This window comes from Rhinoderma darwinii, chromosome 5 (genome assembly GCF_050947455.1).
Source record: "Rhinoderma darwinii isolate aRhiDar2 chromosome 5, aRhiDar2.hap1, whole genome shotgun sequence".
In the NCBI taxonomy this organism is placed as follows: Eukaryota; Metazoa; Chordata; class Amphibia; order Anura; family Rhinodermatidae; genus Rhinoderma; species Rhinoderma darwinii.
Window position 1 is genome coordinate 252,427,796 of NC_134691.1, and position 20,197 is coordinate 252,447,992.

The following is a 20,197-nucleotide window of genomic DNA, read 5'->3' on the forward strand; positions in this document are numbered from 1 at the left end:
CTTATTAGCAGCATTGCCCATACCCCCTTGACAACGAGCATATAAGGGGCTTATTAGCAGCATTGCCCATACCCCCTTGACAACGAGCATAAAAGGGGCTTATTAGCAGCATTGCCCATATATGGTCATTGTCAAGGGGGTATGGGCAATGCTGCTAATAAGCCCCTTTGGCCATTCCACGGCGCTGCATTAGAATAAAGTAAACAGAGCAGGGAGCTGTTAAATCTCCCTGCTCTCAGCTGCCAGACGTAGCTGAGGGCTGGGGGCGTCCCTGCTCTGCCGGGTGAGATCGATATTCGTATCGATCTCACCCGTTTAAGCCCTCAGATGCGGTGCACAATAGCGTGCACCGCATCTGAGTGGTTTTGGAGAGAGGGAGGGAGCTCCCTCTCATCCCACTGACACCCGGTGATAAGATCGCCGAGTGTCTGTGTCTGCGATGGCAGCCGGGGGCCTAATAAAGGCCCCCAGGTCTGCCTGTAATGAATGCCTGCTAGATCATGCCGGAGGCATGACCTAGCAGATGCCTGTCCGTTTTAAACGGACAGGCAGTAATACACTGCAATACAAAAGTATTGCAGTGTATTATAAATGTGATCGAATGATCGAATGATCGCATATGAAAGTCCCCTAGTAGGACAAGTAAAAAAAAAAAGTTTAATAAAGTTAATAAAAAAAATGTGAAAAAAAAATGAAAAACCCACTTTTTCCCCTTACAAACTGCTTTATTATTAAGAAAAACACAATAAAGCAAAAAAGTTATGCATATTTGGTATCGCCGCGTCCGTAACGACCCCAACTATAAAGCTGTTACAATATTTAACCCACACGGTGAACGCTGTAAAAAATAAAATAAAAAACAATGGAAAAATTGCTGTTTTCTGTTAATCCTGACTTTAAAAAAATTTGATAAAAAGTGATCAAAAAGTCGCATCTACTCTCAAATGGTACCAATAAAAACTACAAGTCGTCCCGCAAAAAACAAGCCCTCATACAATTGCATTGGCGGAACAATAAAATAGTTATAGCTCTTCGAATGTGACGATGGAAAAACTTAAAAAATGGCTTGGTCATTAGGGCCCAGAATGCAAGCAGGGGGAAGGGGTTAAACCCCGCCAGAAATTATATTAATCTACGAGACCCCCTACATCAGAACAGATGGTGGCTGTCATTGTTTCGCTGCAAATATTTGTTGTGCCTGTTTATTTTGATCTGTACATGTATTTGTTCTGTAAATATTTACTAAAGGTCTCTTTTTATAGAAGTGTCATTATTTGCCTGACATATATTTATAACTACCTTTTCAACTGTAATACGCTTTTGTTTTTATAAAATACACTAATGTATGTTGAAATATACGTCTGCTTTTTATTTGCTTTTGACATTACCTTAATGGTTGACTACATCAAATGTACATTGCTGCGCAATGTTAGCTACGCCTGAACTAATATTCCATCTCAATCATCTCCTTAATATACTTCTTCATATTATTCTATTTCCATATTACCCATCCTATAGCAGGCTTAAAAATCCAATTGGCGTATAAGCTTTTACATTTTTTTTTTTTTTTTACAATAAATATACCCAGCAATTTTATGTGTTTATACAAAAAGAACAACTTGAGCTGTTATTCAAATAAGTTGTGAATAATGTGTTGAAATATAACCCCGGTCATGCCTTAGTTACAGCGAGCACCAATCACAATCATTATTCAAAATGTAACCCTGTCATGCGCACAGGTATACTTAAAGTTTCCGAAAACTGCAGAAAACATGTTCGGACGCGTTCCAGGCATGTCGCGACATGTTTCTGTTGAATGTACACGCCCACAACTCAGTACACACCAATCACATTCATTCTACGGGCATGAACACGCCCACAATGCCGTATGCACCAATCATATCATCATTACAGCGAGCACCAATAAAAATCCTTCTACGTGTGCGTCATATGATGCGGTTCCGGAAGGGACGGGGAAGAATACCGGAACCGGAAGCGGGTGTAAGACGGATCCGGAAGGGGCGGATCAATATTTCAACCTTAACCGGAAGGGCGTGGTCTGGGGAGCCACCTAATAGAAAAGATCAAAGGGGCGGAACACCAGTGAAAACTAGTTTGACGACTTATATAGCTCTATACTAGTCACACGACCGTATTTTTCATCAGTAATTACGGACAGTAATTACGGACAGTAATTACTGACCCATTCATTTCTATTGGCCATGTACACCTTTCAGTATTTTTACTGATGGGTGTCTGTGCTGAAAAAATTATAGAACCTATCCTATTCTTGTCAGTAATTATGGCAAGGACTCTCCCATAGAAATCTATGGGAGTTTCCGTAAATACGGACGGCTGCGGATGTGCATCTGTATACTGCCCGTATTTACAGAAGTGTTGCTATGCAACATGCTGATGACATTATTTGCATTCTCCCTCTGTTTTTACGGATCCGTATATACCAGTGGAATACGGACCGTATTTACGGGCAGTATTTCTGGATAGATGAAAATACGGTCGTGTGAATGGGGCCTAAGCATGCTCAGTCAGCATTACAGGATTTAGCTTGCCTCGGTTGTCAGCTGTGGCAGTAAAGGCTCTCCTAGTCGGACTGAGCATGCACATTCTGCTTAGTCAGCCTGACAGGTTTTAGCATGCCTCAGACAGAGGCTCCGGCAGTGGAGACTCTCCTTGGCTCACTGAGCATGCGCGTTCGGTTCTGTCAGCCTGAAATGATTAGCATATCCCAGACGGCAGCTGCAGCAGTAGGTACTATCCTAGGCCGACTGATCAAGCGCATTCTGCTTAGTCAGCCTGACAGCATTTAGCGTGCCTTTGAAGAAAGCTGCAGCAGTGAAGACTCTCTTAAGCTGTTCAGTAAGCCTGACAACATAATAAAGTCCCAGATGACGGCTGCGGCAGTCAAAACTATCCTAGGCTAACTAAGCATGCGCTTTTTGTTCATTTAGCCTGACAGGATTAGCAAGTTCCGGGCTAAGAATATGCTTTCTGATCAGTCAGCCTCAGGGTATGTGCACATGCTTACTAAAAAAACATCTGAAAATACGGAGCTGTTTTCGAGGGAAAACAGCTCCTGATTTTCAGAAGTTTTTTAAGCAAACTCACGTTTTTCGCAGCGTTTTTTACTGCCATTTTTGGAGCTGTTTCTCAATAGAGTCAATGAAAAACTGCTCCAAAAATGTCTCAAGAAGTGACAAGCAGTTTTTCAAAATGGCTGCGTAAAAAAACGCCCCGTCGGAACAGAACGCCGTATTTACAATTTAAATCAATGGACAGATGTTTGGAGGTGTTCTGCTTCCGATTTTTCGGCCGTTTTTCGACCATTTACAGCCCAAAAAACATTCGAAAATAAGCCGTGTCAAGATACCCTGACAGAAATTAGAATGTCACAGATGGCAGTTGTGGCAGTAAAATCTCTCCTAGGCTGACTGAACATGCCCATTCTATTGAGTCAGCATGACAGGATAAGCAAGTCCCGAATGGCTGACGGAGCAAGCTAAATCCTATCAGACTGACTGAGCAGAACTTGCATGCTCAGTCAGTCGAGGAGATGGTTTTTTATTTTATTTACCCTCACTGTCACAACCGTGTCAGGGACTAGCTAAGGCTATGTTTACATCTGTATCAGGGCTCTGTTCCGTCTGAGCTTTCCGTCGAAACGGAGCCCTGACTGACACAAACTGAAACCGTAGGTTTCCGTTTCCATCACCATTGATTTCAATGGTGACGGATCCGGTGTCAATGATTTCAATTTGTCTCCGTTGTGCAAGGGTTCCATCGTTTTGAGTAGCGTAGTCGACTACGGTATTCATCTGGCCAAACCCTTGCACACCAGAGACAAACTGAAACCATTGGCACCGGATCCGTCACCATTGAAACGGTTTCCGTTTGTGTCAGTCAGGGCTCCGTTCCGACGAAAAGCTCCAATGGAACGAAGCCCTGATGCAGATGTGAATGAAGCCTTAATCCTGGCAGGCTGACTGAGAAGAACACACATGCTCAGTAATGCACGTTCACATTGGAGCTGCCAGTCAGGAATTGGGTTACGTTCATGCAACCCGTTTTGATAAATTCTAGGATGGGTTTCAAACACAATGACGTGCCGGCGGCCATGTCAGTGAGTGATGATGTTTACCTACTTGACTAAATTACAATTTTTGCCTAAATAATGGTATTTTCATACACCTGCATATTAAATTCAGATTCCGTTGAAAGTGGTGCCAGGCAGCCCGGGAACCCTGAATTTTCATTATGACATATTATTTATTTATTTTTGAAACACAGCTGGAGGATTACTGTTAAAAGTCATCTTCTTCATGATTGCGAATCAAATTTTATGATCCACATAAATCTAGCTTGGTAAAAATATTCACTCAGAAATTAGAGGCAAAGGATCCTTGTTTTATGGAAAACACTGAGAACAAAGGAGTCATACACTATTGGGATAAAGTTTGCCAGTGGCATAGAAAAATAAACTTTATTAGGACAATACAAATTACATAAAATTTAAAACTAGACTGCAAATCCAAGACCTGTACACCTCCCAAGTGGCATAGAGGAACCACTCCTTATAGATGCAGCTAAGGGAAGAAAAAGGTCTTTGACAAATAATGACATGTCAGCTAGGGCTGAAGCAAAAATTTAATGCGATTGAGTAGCAATAAAGGCAAAAAGCCAGAGTATATAATTTAGATAAATTGCATCGTACACACAGCCAGACTCATAGTAATATTCTAGGTAAGTAATTGTAAGCTGGACTATAGTAGTGACCAAAAATGTGCTTCCATAAGCCCACATAGAGCAAGACGAGTCTTCCCAGCAAGTATAGCCACAAGAAAGAAAGGCAAGTGAAAAATATAGGGCACAGTATAGAATGTTACTAACCCATATGGTTCCTGTAGTTCAGTGACTTCCCGAGTGCGGAGAGACCCCGACGCGCATTTCGCGTGGATGGCTTTTTCAGAGGGGTATACTATATTTTACCTAGTCTTTCTACTTTAAATACACTGATCAATCCAGTCAGCTGCTACAGATTGGCCAATGAGATCACCACGGCCGTGCCTGTCAGACTGAGACATCGCGAGACTCGCGCACCTGACAGCCGAGTCCCCACTACGCATGTGCGGCTCCGGAAACCACGCACGCGCAGAGGAGTACAATCGGCAGACAGAGCTAAAGCCAGCGATAACGTACATGACAGGCAGGGCCGGTGTGCAACATCAAAAGATGAAAAAAAGGGGGGGGTGAGTTTAAAAACAGATTTTAGTGCTACAAAGTTATAAGTGACAGTAAGTTTATTTAGCGCAGATGTTATAACGCGCATTGGTCCAAAAAGGTTCTCATTGAAATCGATCATAATATAATAAGTAAAGAAGGATCGATATGGTAAACCAAAAATCGCAAAAAAAATTAAATACTAAATAACAGGTGAAAACCCAAGGTGCTGTGGACAATTGGTAAATGTAATGCATGGAAAGAAAAATTTGGTGACAAAGAGGTCATCAATTAGAAATAATTAAATAATATAAGTCTATATATAAATATATTGAAGGTGCACTAAACAACAATCCATGTTATAATAGCATATTAATGTTATATTGTCAACATGCAATGCTGGAATTAATCAACAGTGAAAAAAATAACAAATTAAGAGAATCCCACTATAAAGTGGAACACAATATAAATTAATCAGTGACATTGTATATTTTCTCCAGCCATATCCCAAGCTATCAAAGTGCATATGGAATAGCATATATACAACAGTGATGACAAAAAAATAATTAAACAATGCAGTAGATTATCCCAACGACGTGTAGAGACACTTGACACGATTTAGTGCACCTTCAATATAGCACTAAAATCTGTTTTTAAACTCACCCCCCCTTTTTTTCATCTTTTGATGTTGCACACCGGCCCTGCCTGTCATGTACGTCATCGCTGGCTTTAGCTCTGTCTGCCGATTGTACTCCTCTGCGCGTGCGTGGTTTCCGGAGCCGCGCATGCGTAGTGGGGACTCGGCTGTCAGGTGCGCGAGTCTCGCGATGTCTCAGTCTGACAGGCACGGCCGTGGTGATCTCATTGGCCAATCTGTAGCAGCTGACTGGATTGATCAGTGTATTTAAAGTAGAAAGACTAGGTAAAAGATAGTATACCCCTCTGAAAAAGCCATCCACGCGAAACGCGCTTGGGGGTCTCTCCGCACTCGGGAAGTCACTGAACTACAGGAACCATATGGGTTAGTAACATTCTATACTGTGCCCTATATTTTTCACTTGCCTTTCTTTCTTGTGGCTATACTTGCTGGGAAGACTCGTCTTGCTCTATGTGGGCTTATGGAAGCACTTTTTTGGTCACTACTATAGTCCAGCTTACAATTACTTACCTAGAATATTACTATGAGTCTGGCTGTGTGTACGATGCAATTTATCTAAATTATATACTCTGGCTTTTTGCCTTTATTGCTACTCAATCGCATTAAATTTTTGCTTCAGCCCTAGCTGTCATTATTTGTCAGAAAGACCTTTTTCTTCCCTTAGCTGCATCTATAAGGAGTGGTTCCTCTATTCCACTTGGGAGGTGTACAGGTCTTGGATTTGCAGTCTAGTTTTAAATTTTATGTAATTTGTATTGTCCTAATAAAGTTTATTTTTCTATGCCACTGGCAAACTTTATCCCAATAGTGTATGACTCCTTTGTTCTCAGTGTTTTCCATAATTATTTTGGAGTCTCTATTCCGACAGTAGGAGGCCTAACACGGCACTTGCTGGTGGTCTAACCTTGATAACCACTTTCCTGTTGAGACATATGTTTATATTGTTTTATATAGAGATTGCATTGAGCCTCTGGCACCAGGGCTGCCATCAGGAATTTCTGGGCCCCATACTGCCAATTAGTCTGGGCCCCCGCCCCCCTCGTTATTAGGAGGGGGGATGAAATGTAAAGGGGCGGGAGGTAGGGCACATTAAAAAGAAAACTCTTTGGAGGAGCAGGGCAGAGACAGGAGGTGGGTGTCGGAGGGCAAAGGGGAGAAACTAAGTGCCAGGGCTGGGAGAACTGAAGGTAGCAGTGGTAGCCAGGGGGGAGACACAACCTCACAGGGGCTCTGTGGAGTGACAAGGAAGAGACAAGAGACAGCGGCTCTGTGGGGGGCAAAAAGGGAAAGTGAGTGTGTGTGTATGTGTGTGTGTGTGTGTGTATGTAGAATCTGTCAGGGTGTAGGAGGGCAATATAAACAAAAATCATTGCACTGAAGCCCTATACACAGCAGAGTCACTCACCAAAATGTAGTCCCTAAGATCTCCCACCGCCACGGGCATGTCTGGATGATGCTTTTGCATTCTCTTCACACGCTGCACACACGTTATCTGTGTGTAGCGCTATCTACAGGGGGCTGTGTGTGGCGCTATCTGCAGGGGTGGGTGAGGCGCTATCTACAGGGGGGGTGTGTGGCCCTATCTACAGGGTGGGTGTGGCGCTATCTACATGGGATTGTGTGGCGCTATCTACATGGGATTGTGTGGTGCTATCTACAGGGGGCAGTGTGTGACACTATCTACAGGGGAGTGTGTGTGTGGCGCTATCTACAGGGGGTATGTTCGGCGCTAACTACAGGGGAGTGTGTGGCACTCTCTACAGGGGATTCCAGTCCAGGAGGAGACCCTGACCTCACTGTCCATATATGGACAGTGACCTCAGGGGCTACCTCTAGGAGAGGAATCCCCAACCAGAGTGTCGGCAACTCTCTGGCCGGGGATTCCGCTCCTGGATGGGTGAATGGCAGAGCAGGAAGCTGATACTTTCCTGCTCTGCCATAGTATTCAATTGTATCTGCATCCTGTGGACGCAGATACAATTGAATATGGCAGTGGCTGAGACACGTCTGGGACAGTAATTTGCCGGGACTGCCTCTTTAGATTCAGGACAGTCCCTGCAAATTCAGGACTGTTGCTAACTATGCCTCCGGTATAAGCTTTCTCCCCCTACCCAGGTATACTCTCTCCTTCCTCTACCCCTCCCCATGTATAATTTCTCCCCTCCCTTCAGATATCATCACTTTTCACCCAATTATTACCCCCCCCCCCCCCATTGTATAATGCCTCCTCCAGTGGAGGGATGTCACAATACCAGAATTTGGACTTCGGTACCGATGCTTTGTGTAGTATTGCGATTTCGATAACAAAGCGATACTTTGCCAACAATAATAATAAAAAAAAACAGTTCTTCCATTTCTTATGTGAGGCGCGAGGTGTGATGGTAAATTTAACCTCCATGTGCCTCACATTAATAGTAATTAACCCCATCATGTTCCTCAATTATAAAGGGTTAATGTGTAAGGTACATGATGGGGTTAATTACTATTAATGTGAGGCACATGGAGGTTCAAAATTCATAATACCTCGCGCCTCACATTAATAAGTGAAAGAAGTTTTTATTTTATTTTTTACAACGTACACATCATAAATGATGCAATAAAATTGTTTTGCAGGTTATTACGGGCGCGCCAATACTGAATGTGAATATTTTATGTATTGAGACTTATTTTAATGTGTTTTGTAAAAAAGTTGTATGTGTATTTTTTTTTAATTTAACATTACTTTATGTTTTTACTTTCTTTTTGAAACTTTAATGTACTGGTATATATCTATATACGGATAGTACACAGGCAGTTGTTAGGACAGACCTGAGTATGCCCTAACAGGAAATATGGTAAGACAGCCCTGGGGTCCTTCATTGGACCTTGGGCTGTCTGCCCATATATGGTATGTCCCTCAATCGCGTCACAGGGATTCCTGTGACGTGATCCAAGGGGCATCCCCCCTTCTTATTTTCCCCTGAATGCTGCAGTCAGCTTTGATCGCAGCATTCAGGGGAATAGCGACAGAGATGAGAGGTTTCTTTGATCTCTGCCTTTATAGAGTGGGTCTGCGGCTGTGTAATACAACCATTGCCCCGCCCCGCACGCGGTCAGCACGAGGTGATGCGGGCGGCGCTGCACTAATGAGCGGCGGTTCAGGCACTGAAGACAGAAGATGTGGGGGTGTTTTGTAGTGCGCCCACCATGTTCTGTTTTCAGTGCCGCCGCTCATTAGTGCAGCGCTGGCCGCATCACATAATCCTGGCGGCGCGCACATGTCGGGACTCCGGAGCAGGGCCGTGACTGTGTTACACAGCCGCAGCTCCGCTCTCATACATTCATGTATTACAATATTGAGCTGTGCGGCCGCACAGCTTAGTATCAAAATACATGAAATAACGGTATTGAACCGTTTGGGGGTGCACGGTATCGAAACCGTATCGAAGTTTTGATGCATCGTGCATCCCTACTCAAGTGCCATCCGCCCTCCATTATTATCTCCTTCCCACTCTAGCATCATTTCCCTCCCTACCCAATGCCATCTCACTGCCCCATTATCATCTCCCTGCCCCCATTATCATCTCCCTGCCCCCATTATCATCTCCCTGCCCCCATTATCATCTCACTGCCCCATTATCATCTCCCTGCCTCATTATCATCTCCCTGCCCCCATTATCATCTCCCTGCCCCCATTATCATCTCGCTGCCCCATTATCATCTCCCTGCCCCCATTATCATCTCCCTGCCCCCATTATCATCTCCCTGCCCCCATTATCATCTCCCTGCCCCCATTATCATCTCCCTGCCCCCATTATCATCTCCCTGCCCCCATTATCATCTCCCTGCCCCCATTATCATCTCCCTGCCCCATTATCATCTCCCTGCTCCCATTATCATCTCCCTGCCCCATTATCATCTCCCTGCCCCCATTATCATCTCCCTGCCCCATTATCATCTTGCTGCCCCATTATCATCTTGCTGCCCCCATTATCATCTCCCTGCCCCATTATCATCTCCCTGCCCCCATTATCATCTCCCTGCCCCATTATCATCTCCCTGCCCCATTATCATCTCCCTACCCCATTATCATCTCCCTGCCCCCATTATCATCTCCCTGCCCCATTATCATCTCCCTGCCCCCATTATCATCTCGCTGCCCCCACTATCATCTCCCTGCTCCCATTATCATCTCCCTGCCCCATTATCATCTCCCTGCCCCCATTATCATCTCCCTGCCCCCATTATCATCTCCCTGCCCCATTATCATCTCCCTGCTCCCATTATCATCTCCCTGCCCCATTATCATCTCCCTGCCCCCATTATCATCTCCCTGCCCCATTATCATCTCCCTGCCCCATTATCATCTCCCTGCCCCATTATCATCTCCCTGCCCCCATTATCATCTCCCTGCCCCCATTATCATCTCCCTGCCCCATTATCATCTCCCTGCCCCCATTATCATCTCGCTGCCCCCACTATCATCTCCCTGCCCCCATTATCATCTCCCTGCCCCATTATCATCTCCCTGCCCCATTATCATCTCCCTGCCCCCATTATCATCTCCCTGCCCCCATTATCATCTCCCTGCCCCCATTATCATCTAACTCTACCCCATCCCCATAGAAAGCAAAAATCTTCCCCACGTCTGTATTGGTTCACACTGCAGCATAGGATTGTATCACTATCAGCTCCACGACGGCTCTTTTCTCCTGTCCTGTGTAAACAGAGGGAGAAGACAGGTTTATTGTCACATGTTACACAGGACGGGAGATAAGAGCTGTAGAGCTGATACAATCCTATGCTGCAGTGTTAACATAATACAGACGTGGGTAAGATATTTACTTTCTATGGGGGCAGGAGGAGATTTTTTCAGGAGGCTCCGGGCAGCAGCAGCCGGACACAGACATAAGTTAGTACTCACTGTGTCTGAAGAAGAAGACGACGACGACTGCTGCTGCTGCTGGACGTATCCTCCGAGGCTGAGCTCATAACTCCCGCTGCTGTGATGTCTCCTCCCCGCACGCTGTCACGCTGTTGTGGAGGAGGAGGGGCGGGCACATGTCACTCTCCAGCGGGCCCTTACGATTTTATTCTGATGTAATGAACGGGCCCCTGCTTCGTGATGGGACTTGTTCCTTTCACAGAAATGAATTCGTAAGAGCCACACTGCCGTGAGGATATTAATTCCAGCGGCAGAGTGCGGGCCCCTTTTTTTTAAATTTATGCCCGGGCCCCTCACTGCAGTACCCCCAGTCCCCCCCTGATGGCGGCCCTGTCTGGCACGACCTAGCAGGCATTTACTACAGACAGATATCTGCTATTTTTACCATGTTTTTTAAGAACATATAAGGCTTGAAATAAGTAGCCTTATTTGTTAAATAAGCTGAATATTTTTTCCGTTAAAAGCAAAAAAATGGTGTAGTGTGTGGAAAAAAATTACATTTTGCTTCTTTTGTCTAAAGCAGAATATATATATATATATATATATATATATATATATATATATATATATATATATATATACACACACTACCGTTCAAAAGTTTAGGGTCTCTTAGAAATTTCCTTATTTTTGAAAGAAAAGCACAGTTTTTTTCAATGAAGATAACATTAAATTAATCAGAAATACACTCTATACATTGTTAATGTGCTAAATGACTATTCTTGTGATGGCAGGAAGGAGGTGAAGGGAAAGTGAGCCCTAATCTACCCACCGCCCTGTCCCTGCCTACTTGCAACGACCCGCCCTAGGCGACGAGGTACAACTGGGCGGCGGTCCCTACGCTGTCTAAGTGCACAGGAAAACAAACAGGGAACACGCAAGGGAAGGGGCAGTAGCCACGGAACGCCACGAGGAAACGGAGCGGCGAACGAACAGTCAGGACCAGGACGAAGTGAGTAACCCGAGCGGGCACGGAGACAGAAGCAAGCCAGGGGCAAAGCAAAGCAAAGCAAGTCAAGTCAAGGAGAACTGCAGCAAGGCAGAAGCACGGCAGAAGCAGGCTGGAGCAAGCAGCAGTGGGGCCAGGAATCCAAAAGAATAACAAGCAATGAGGAAGAGAAAACTGCAGGTATAAATGGACAGGGGGCGGAGCTAACTCTGACTGACCAGGCCGCGATAGGCTCTCCCACTCCTGAGCCTGCCACCCTGATTGGTGGGAGCCGGTGTCAGTCTAAGAGGTCTGGCCTCAGGTGTCGACTGATTAACCCTGGGAGTCTCCACAGACATAGTGCCTGGCAGATCCTTTACAGTACTCCCCCTTTTATGAGGGGCCACCGGACCCTTACTAAGAGGACCCGGTTTAGTGGGGAAGAGAAGGTGGAACCTCCTGACCAATACCCCAGCGTGAACATCTCGAGCAGGTACCCAAGTCCTCTCCTCCGGCCCGTATCCTCTCCAATGGACCAGGTACTGGAGGGAGCCCTGGATCATCCTACTGTCCACAATCTTGGCCACCTCGAATTCCACCCCCTCAGGGGTGAGAACGGGAACAGGAGGTTTCCTAGAGGGGGACCAGGACGGGGAGCAGCGTTTAAGGAGGGAAGCATGAAAGACGTCGTGTATGCGGAAGGATGGGGGCAGCTCCAGACGGAAGGATACAGGGTTGAGGACTTCAATGACCTTATAAGGCCCAATAAATCGGGGAGCAAACTTCCTGGACGGGACCTTAAGGCGCAAGTTCCTGGACGACAACCAGACCAAATCCCCGACGACAAACCGGGGGTTAGCAGAACGTCTACTATCCGCCTGAATCTTTTGTGCGCTCTGGGACGCCTCTAGGTTCTTCTGAACCTGGGCCCAGACAGTGCACAGTACCCGATGAACATCCTCTACCTCAGGATTATTGGAACAACCAGGGGAGACGGAGGAGAACCTTGGGTTAAACCCGAAATTACAGAAAAACGGGGAGACCCCTGACGAGTTACTGACCCGGTTATTCAGGGAAAATTCAGCAAGGGGAAGGAATGAGACCCAATCGAATTGACAGTCAGAGATGAAACACCTTAAATATTGTTCCAGGGATTGGTTGGTCCTTTCCGTTTGGCCGTTAGTTTCGGGATGGAAGGCGGAGGAGAAGGACAGATCAATCTCCAACTTTTTACAAAAGGCTCTCCAAAATAAGGAAACAAATTGTACCCCTCTGTCCGAAACGATATTGACTGGGGCCCCATGGAGACGCAGGATGTGTTTCACAAACAAAGAAGCTAACGTCTTGGCGTTAGGTAGCTTCTTAAGGGGCACAAAGTGGCACATCTTGCTGAAGCGGTCGACTACCACCCACACCACCGACTTGCCCTGAGATGGAGGCAAATCGGTGATAAAATCCATGGAGATATGGGTCCAAGGTCTCTGGGGAATGGGCAAGGGACGTAGTAGGCCCGCAGGTCGGGACCTAGGGGTTTTGGACCTAGCGCAAACCTCACAAGCGGCGACGTAAGCCCTAACATCTTTAGGCAACCCAGGCCACCAATAGTTTCTGGTAATGAGGTGTTTGGTGCCCAAGATGCCAGGATGACCAGATAGAGCGGAGTCATGGTTTTCCCTGAGTACCCTCAGCCGGTATTGCAGGGGAACAAACAGTTTGTCCCCAGGGACGTTCCCGGGAGCTGCACCCTGATCAGCCGCGATATCAGAAGCTAAATCAGAATCCGTGGCAGAGACGATTATACCAGGGGGTAAAATACAAGCGGGATCCTTCTCGGAAGGAGGATTGGCCATGAAACTACGTGACAGAGCATCAGCCTTAATATTCTTGGACCCAGCCCTATAGGTAACCAAGAAATTAAATCTGGTAAAGAATAGTGCCCACCGAGCTTGTCTAGGATTAAGCCTCCGGGCCGATTCTAGGAAAACCAGATTCTTGTGATCCGTAAGGACCGTTACCTGGTGTCTGGCCCCCTCCAGGAAGTGCCGCCACTCCTCAAAAGCCCATTTAATGGCTAGAAGTTCGCGGTTGCCAATATCATAGTTACTCTCCGTGGGCGAAAACTTCCTAGAGAAGTAAGCACAGGGGCGGAGATGGGTGAGGGAGCTGGTACCCTGGGACAAGACGGCCCCCACTCCCACCTCGGAAGCGTCAACCTCCACAATAAATGGCTCCTCTTGGTTGGGCTGAATCAGCACGGGGGCCGAGATAAAGCACTTCTTGAGAGTCTCAAAGGCCTGGACGGCCTCAGGGGGCCAATGGAGGACATCAGCACCCTTGCGGGTAAGGTCCGTAAGAGGCTTAGCGACGACCGAGAAGTTGGCAATAAATCTCCTGTAATAGTTGGCGAACCCTAAAAAACACTGTAACGCCTTAAGGGAGGCAGGTTGGACCCATTCCGCCACAGCTTGAACCTTGGCAGGGTCCATGCGGAATTCATGAGGAGTGAGGATTTGCCCTAAAAATGGTATCTCCTGTACCCCAAAGACACATTTTTCAGTCTTAGCAAACAGATTATTCTCCCGAAGGACCTGGAGCACCTTCCTGACATGCTCCACGTGAGAGGACCAGTCCTTGGAAAACACCAGTATGTCATCAAGGTACACAACAAGAAAATTACCCAGGTACTCTCTCAGGATTTCATTAATAAAATTCTGGAAGACAGCAGGGGCGTTACACAACCCAAAGGGCATGACCAGGTATTCGAAATGACCCTCGGGTGTGTTGAACGCAGTTTTCCACTCATCCCCCTCTTTGATGCGGATAAGGTTATATGCCCCCCGTAGATCGAACTTAGAAAACCATTGGGCTCCCTGAACCTGATTAAAAAGATCCGGAATCAAAGGAAGTGGGTACTGGTTCCTTACAGTGACCTTATTCAGGTTACGATAATCAATGCACGGCCTAAGACCACCATCCTTCTTCCCCACGAAGAAGAAGCCAGCACCTACAGGAGAAGTCGAGGGGCGAATGAAACCCTTGGCCAGGCATTCCTGGATATACACCCTCATGGCTTCACGTTCAGGACATGAAAGATTAAATATCCTACCTTTAGGAAGCTTGGCACCAGGCACCAAATCGATAGCGCAATCGTAATCTCTATGGGGGGGCAACACCTCGGAGGCCTCCTTAGAAAACACATCGGCGAAGTCCTGAACGAACTCAGGAAGCGTGTTTACCTCCTCCCGGGGAGAAATAGAGTTAACAGAAAGACATGACATAAGACATTCATTACCCCATTTGGTGAGATCCCCAGTATTCCAATCAAACGTGGGATTATGCAACTGCAACCAGGGAAGGCCTAAAACCAGATCAGACGATAATCCCTGCATTACCAGTACAGAGCACTGCTCCAAATGCATGGAGCCAACCAGGAGTTCAAAAACAGGAGTATGCTGAGTAAAATAACCATTAGCAAGGGGAGTAGAGTCGATTCCTACTACAGGGATAGGATAAGGTAAATCAATACAAGGCATCTTTAGAGACATAGCAAATTCCACAGACATGATATTAGCAGATGAGCCAGAATCCACGAAAGCACTGCCCGTGGCAGACCGGCCAGCAAACGAGACCTGAAAGGGAAGCAAAATTTTATTGCGTTTCACATTAACGGGAAATACCTGTGCGCCCAAGTGACCTCCCCGATGATCACTTAGGCGCGGAAGTTTTCCGGCTTCTTATTCTTGCGCCTGGGACAGGTGTTCAGTAGATGCTTGTCGTCCCCACAGTAGAAGCAGAGACCGTTCATTCTGCGAAACTCCCTACGTTGTCGAGGGGACATGGAGGCCCCGAGTTGCATAGGTACCTCCGAGTCCTCCGTGGAGGGGCGAGGAGGCGGGACCTCGGGGGGGATCGCAGAAAAGTCAGAGGGGAGCACACTGAAGCGTTCTAGCTGACGTTCCCTGAGACGTCGGTCAAGTCGTACTGCTAGGGCCATAACCTGGTCAAGAGAGTCAGACGAGGGGTAGCTAACCAGCAGATCCTTCAGGGCGTCAGATAATCCTAACCTAAACTGGCACCTTAGGGCCGGATCGTTCCACTGAGAAGCTACGCACCACTTCCTAAAATCAGAACAGTATTCCTCAACCGGTCTCCTACCCTGACGTAAGGTCACCAACTGACTCTCGGCTAAAGCAGTCCTGTCAGTCTCGTCGTAAATGAGTCCGAGGGCAGAGAAAAAACGATCAACAGAGGAAAGTTCAGGGGCGTCAGGAGCCAAGGAGAAGGCCCACTCTTGGGGCCCTTCCTGGAGTCGGGATATGATGATACCCACCCGCTGGTTCTCGGAACCTGAGGAGTGGGGCTTAAGGCGGAAATATAGTCTGCAACTCTCCCGGAAGGAGAGAAACGTCTTACGGTCCCCTGAAAACCGGTCAGGTAACTTGAGGTCGGGTTCTAGAGGTGAGGTGGTGCGCCCAACCCTTTGGGCCAGGGCCTGGACCTGTAGGGAGAGGCCCTGCATCTGCTGGGTCAGGGTCTCAAGGGGGTCCATGATAGCGACAGCGTAGGAGAAATGGTAGACTAGGTAAGGGCTTGTTATTCTGTGATGGCAGGAAGGAGGTGAAGGGAAAGTGAGCCCTAATCTACCCACCGCCCTGTCCCTGCCTACTTGCAACGACCCGCCCTAGGCGACGAGGTACAACTGGGCGGCGGTCCCTACGCTGTCTAAGTGCACAGGAAAACAAACAGGGAACACGCAAGGGAAGGGGCAGTAGCCACGGAACGCCACGAGGAAACGGAGCGGCGAACGAACAGTCAGGACCAGGACGAAGTGAGTAACCCGAGCGGGCACGGAGACAGAAGCAAGCCAGGGGCAAAGCAAAGCAAAGCAAGTCAAGTCAAGGAGAACTGCAGCAAGGCAGAAGCACGGCAGAAGCAGGCTGGAGCAAGCAGCAGTGGGGCCAGGAATCCAAAAGAATAACAAGCAATGAGGAAGAGAAAACTGCAGGTATAAATGGACAGGGGGCGGAGCTAACTCTGACTGACCAGGCCGCGATAGGCTCTCCCACTCCTGAGCCTGCCACCCTGATTGGTGGGAGCCGGTGTCAGTCTAAGAGGTCTGGCCTCAGGTGTCGACTGATTAACCCTGGGAGTCTCCACAGACATAGTGCCTGGCAGATCCTTTACAATTCTAGCTGCAAACGTCTGGTTTTTAATGGAATATCTACATAGGTGTATAGAGGCCCATTTCCAGCAACCATCACTCCAGTGTTCTAATGGTACATTGTGTTTGCTAACTGTGTTAGAAGGCTAATGGATGATTAGAAAACACTTGAAAACCCTTGTGCAATTATGTTAGCACCGCTGTAAACAGTTTTGCTCTTTAGAGGAGCTATAAAACGGACCTTCCTTTGAGCTAGTTGAGAATCTGGAGCATTACATTTGTGGGTTCGATTAAACTCTCAAAATGGCTAGAAAAAGAGAGCTTTCATGTGAAACTCGACAGTCTATTCTTGTTCTTAGAAATGAAGGCTATTCCATGCGAGAAATTACCAAGAAACTGAAGATTTCCTACAACGGTGTGTACTACTCCTTTCAGAGGACAGCACAAACAGGCTCTAACCAGAGTAGAAAGAGAAGTGGGAGGCCCCGCTGCACAATTGAGCAACAAAACAAGTACATTAGAGTCTCTAGTTTGAGAAATAGACGCCTTACAGGTCCTCAACTGGCAGCTTCATTAAATAGTACCCGCAAAACGCCAGTGTCAACGTCTACAGTGAAGAGGCGACTCTGGGATGCTGGCCTTCAGGGCAGAGTGGCAAAGAAAAAGCCATATCTGAGACTGGCTAATAAAAGGAAAAGATTAATACGGGCAAAAGCACACAGACATTGGACAGAGGAAGATTGGAAAAAAGTGTTATGGACAGACGAATCGAAGTTTGAGGTGTTTGGATCACACAGAAGAACATTTGTGAGACGCAGAACAACTGAAAAGATGCTGGAAGAGTTCCTGACACCATCTGTCAAGCATGGTGGAGGTAATGTGATGGTCTGGGGTTGCTTTGGTGCTGGTAAAGTGGGAGATTTGTACAAGGTAAAAGGGATTTTGAATAAGGAAGGCTATCACTCCATTTTGCAACGCCATGCCATACCCTGTGAACAGCGCTTGATTGGAACCAATTTCATCCTACAACAGGACAATGACCCAAAGCACACCTCCAAATTATGCAAGAACTATTTAGGGAAGAAGCAGGCAGCTGGTATTCTATCTGTAATGGAGTGGCCAGCGCAGTCACCAGATCTCAACCCCATAGAGCTGTTGTGGGAGCAGCTTGACCGTACGCAAGAAGTGCCCATCAAGCCAATCCAACTTGTGGGAGGGGCTTCTGGAAGCATGGGGTGAAATTTCTCCCGATTACCTCAGCAAATTAACAGCTAGAATGCCAAAGGTCTGCAATGCTGTAATTGCTGCAAATGGAGCATTCTTTGACGAAAGCAAAGTTTGAAGGAGAAAATTATTATTTCAAATAAAAATCATTATTTCTAACCTTGTCAATACCTTGACTATATTTTCTAGTCATTTTGCAACTCATTTGATAAATATAAGTGTGAGTTTTCATGGAAAACACAAAATTGTCTGGGTGACCCCAAACTTTTGAACGGTAGTGTATATAGATAGATGGATAGATAGATAGATATAGATAGTGTGAGCTGGCGTCCCCCTGGGGTTGCTGTATTGGGCAGTCACGCACACGGAAACAGGGTAAAACAGACACAGCGGGTACTTTTTCACCCCTGACGAAGTACCAGCGAAACGCGCGTCGGGTCTGGCAGCGGTCTCCCCTCCCGGTCCTGATCTCCTGCTCATTTTCCACTACGTAGGTGTAGGTATACTGCTCATTAGTTTGCCTATGACTGCACTTTGCATGTATATGTAATGGCAGAAAGGAGGTGAAGGGAAAGTGAGCCCTAATCTACCCACCGCCCTGTCCCTGCCTACTTGCAACGACCCGCCCTAGGCGACGAGGTACAACTGGGCGGCGGTCCCTACGCTGTCTAAGTGCACAGGAAAACAAACAGGGAACACGCAAGGGAAGGGGCAGTAGCCACGGAACGCCACGAGGAAACGGAGCGGCGAACGAAAGTCAGGACCAGGACGAAGTGAGTACACCCAAGCGGGCACGGAGACAGAAGCAAGCCAGGGGCAAAGCAAAGCAGGTCAAGCAGAACTGCAGCAAGGCAGAAGCACGGCAGAAGCAGGCTGGAGCAAGCAGCAGTGGGGCCAGGAATCCAAAAGAATTACAAGCACTGAGGGAGAGAACAGGGCAGGTAATAAAGGACAGGGGGCGGAGCTAACTCCGACAGACCAGGCCGCGATAGGCTCTCCCACTCCTGAGCCTGCCACCCTGGTTGGTGGGAGATGGTGTCAGGCGAACAGGTCTGGCCTCAGGTGTGGATTGATTAATCCCAGGAGTATACCTAGATGAAGTACCTGGCAGATCCCTAACAGTACTCCCCCTTTTATGAGGGGCCACCGGACCCTTACTAAGGGGACCCGGTTTAGTGGGGAAGAGAAGGTGGAACCTCCTGATCAATACCCCAGCGTGAACATCACGGGCAGGTACCCAAGTCCTCTCCTCCGGCCCGTATCCTCTCCAATGGACCAGGTACTGGAGGGAGCCCTGGACCATCCTACTGTCCATAATCTTGGCCACCTCGAATTCCACCCCCTCAGGGGTGAGAACGGGAACAGGAGGTATCCTCGAGGGGGACCAGGACGGGGAGCAGCGTTTAAGGAGGGAGGCATGGAAGACATCATGTATGCGAAAGGATGGGGGGAGCTCCAGACGGAAGGATACAGGGTTGAGGACTTCAATGATCTTATAAGGTCCAATAAATCGGGGAGCAAACTTCCTGGACGGGACCTTAAGGCGCAAGTTCCTGGACGACAACCAGACCAAATCCCCGACGACAAACAGGGGGTTAGCAGAACGTCTACTATCCGCCTGAATCTTTTGTGCGCTCTGGGACGCCTCTAGGTTCTTCTGAACCTGGGCCCAGACAGTGCACAGTTCCCGATGAACATCCTCTACCTCAGGATTATTGGAACAACCAGGGGAGACGGAGAAGAACCTTGGGTTAAACCCGAAATTACAGAAAAACGGGGAGACCCCTGACGAGTTACTGACCCGGTTATTCAGGGAAAATTCAGCAAGGGGAAGGAATGAGACCCAATCGAATTGACAGTCAGAGATGAAACACCTTAAATATTGTTCCAGGGATTGGTTGGTCCTTTCCGTTTGGCCATTAGTTTCGGGATGGAAGGCGGAGGAGAAGGACAGATCAATCTCCAACTTTTTACAAAAAGCTCTCCAAAATAAGGAAACAAATTGTACCCCTCTGTCAGAAACTATATTGACTGGGGCCCCATGGAGACGCAGGATGTGTTTCACAA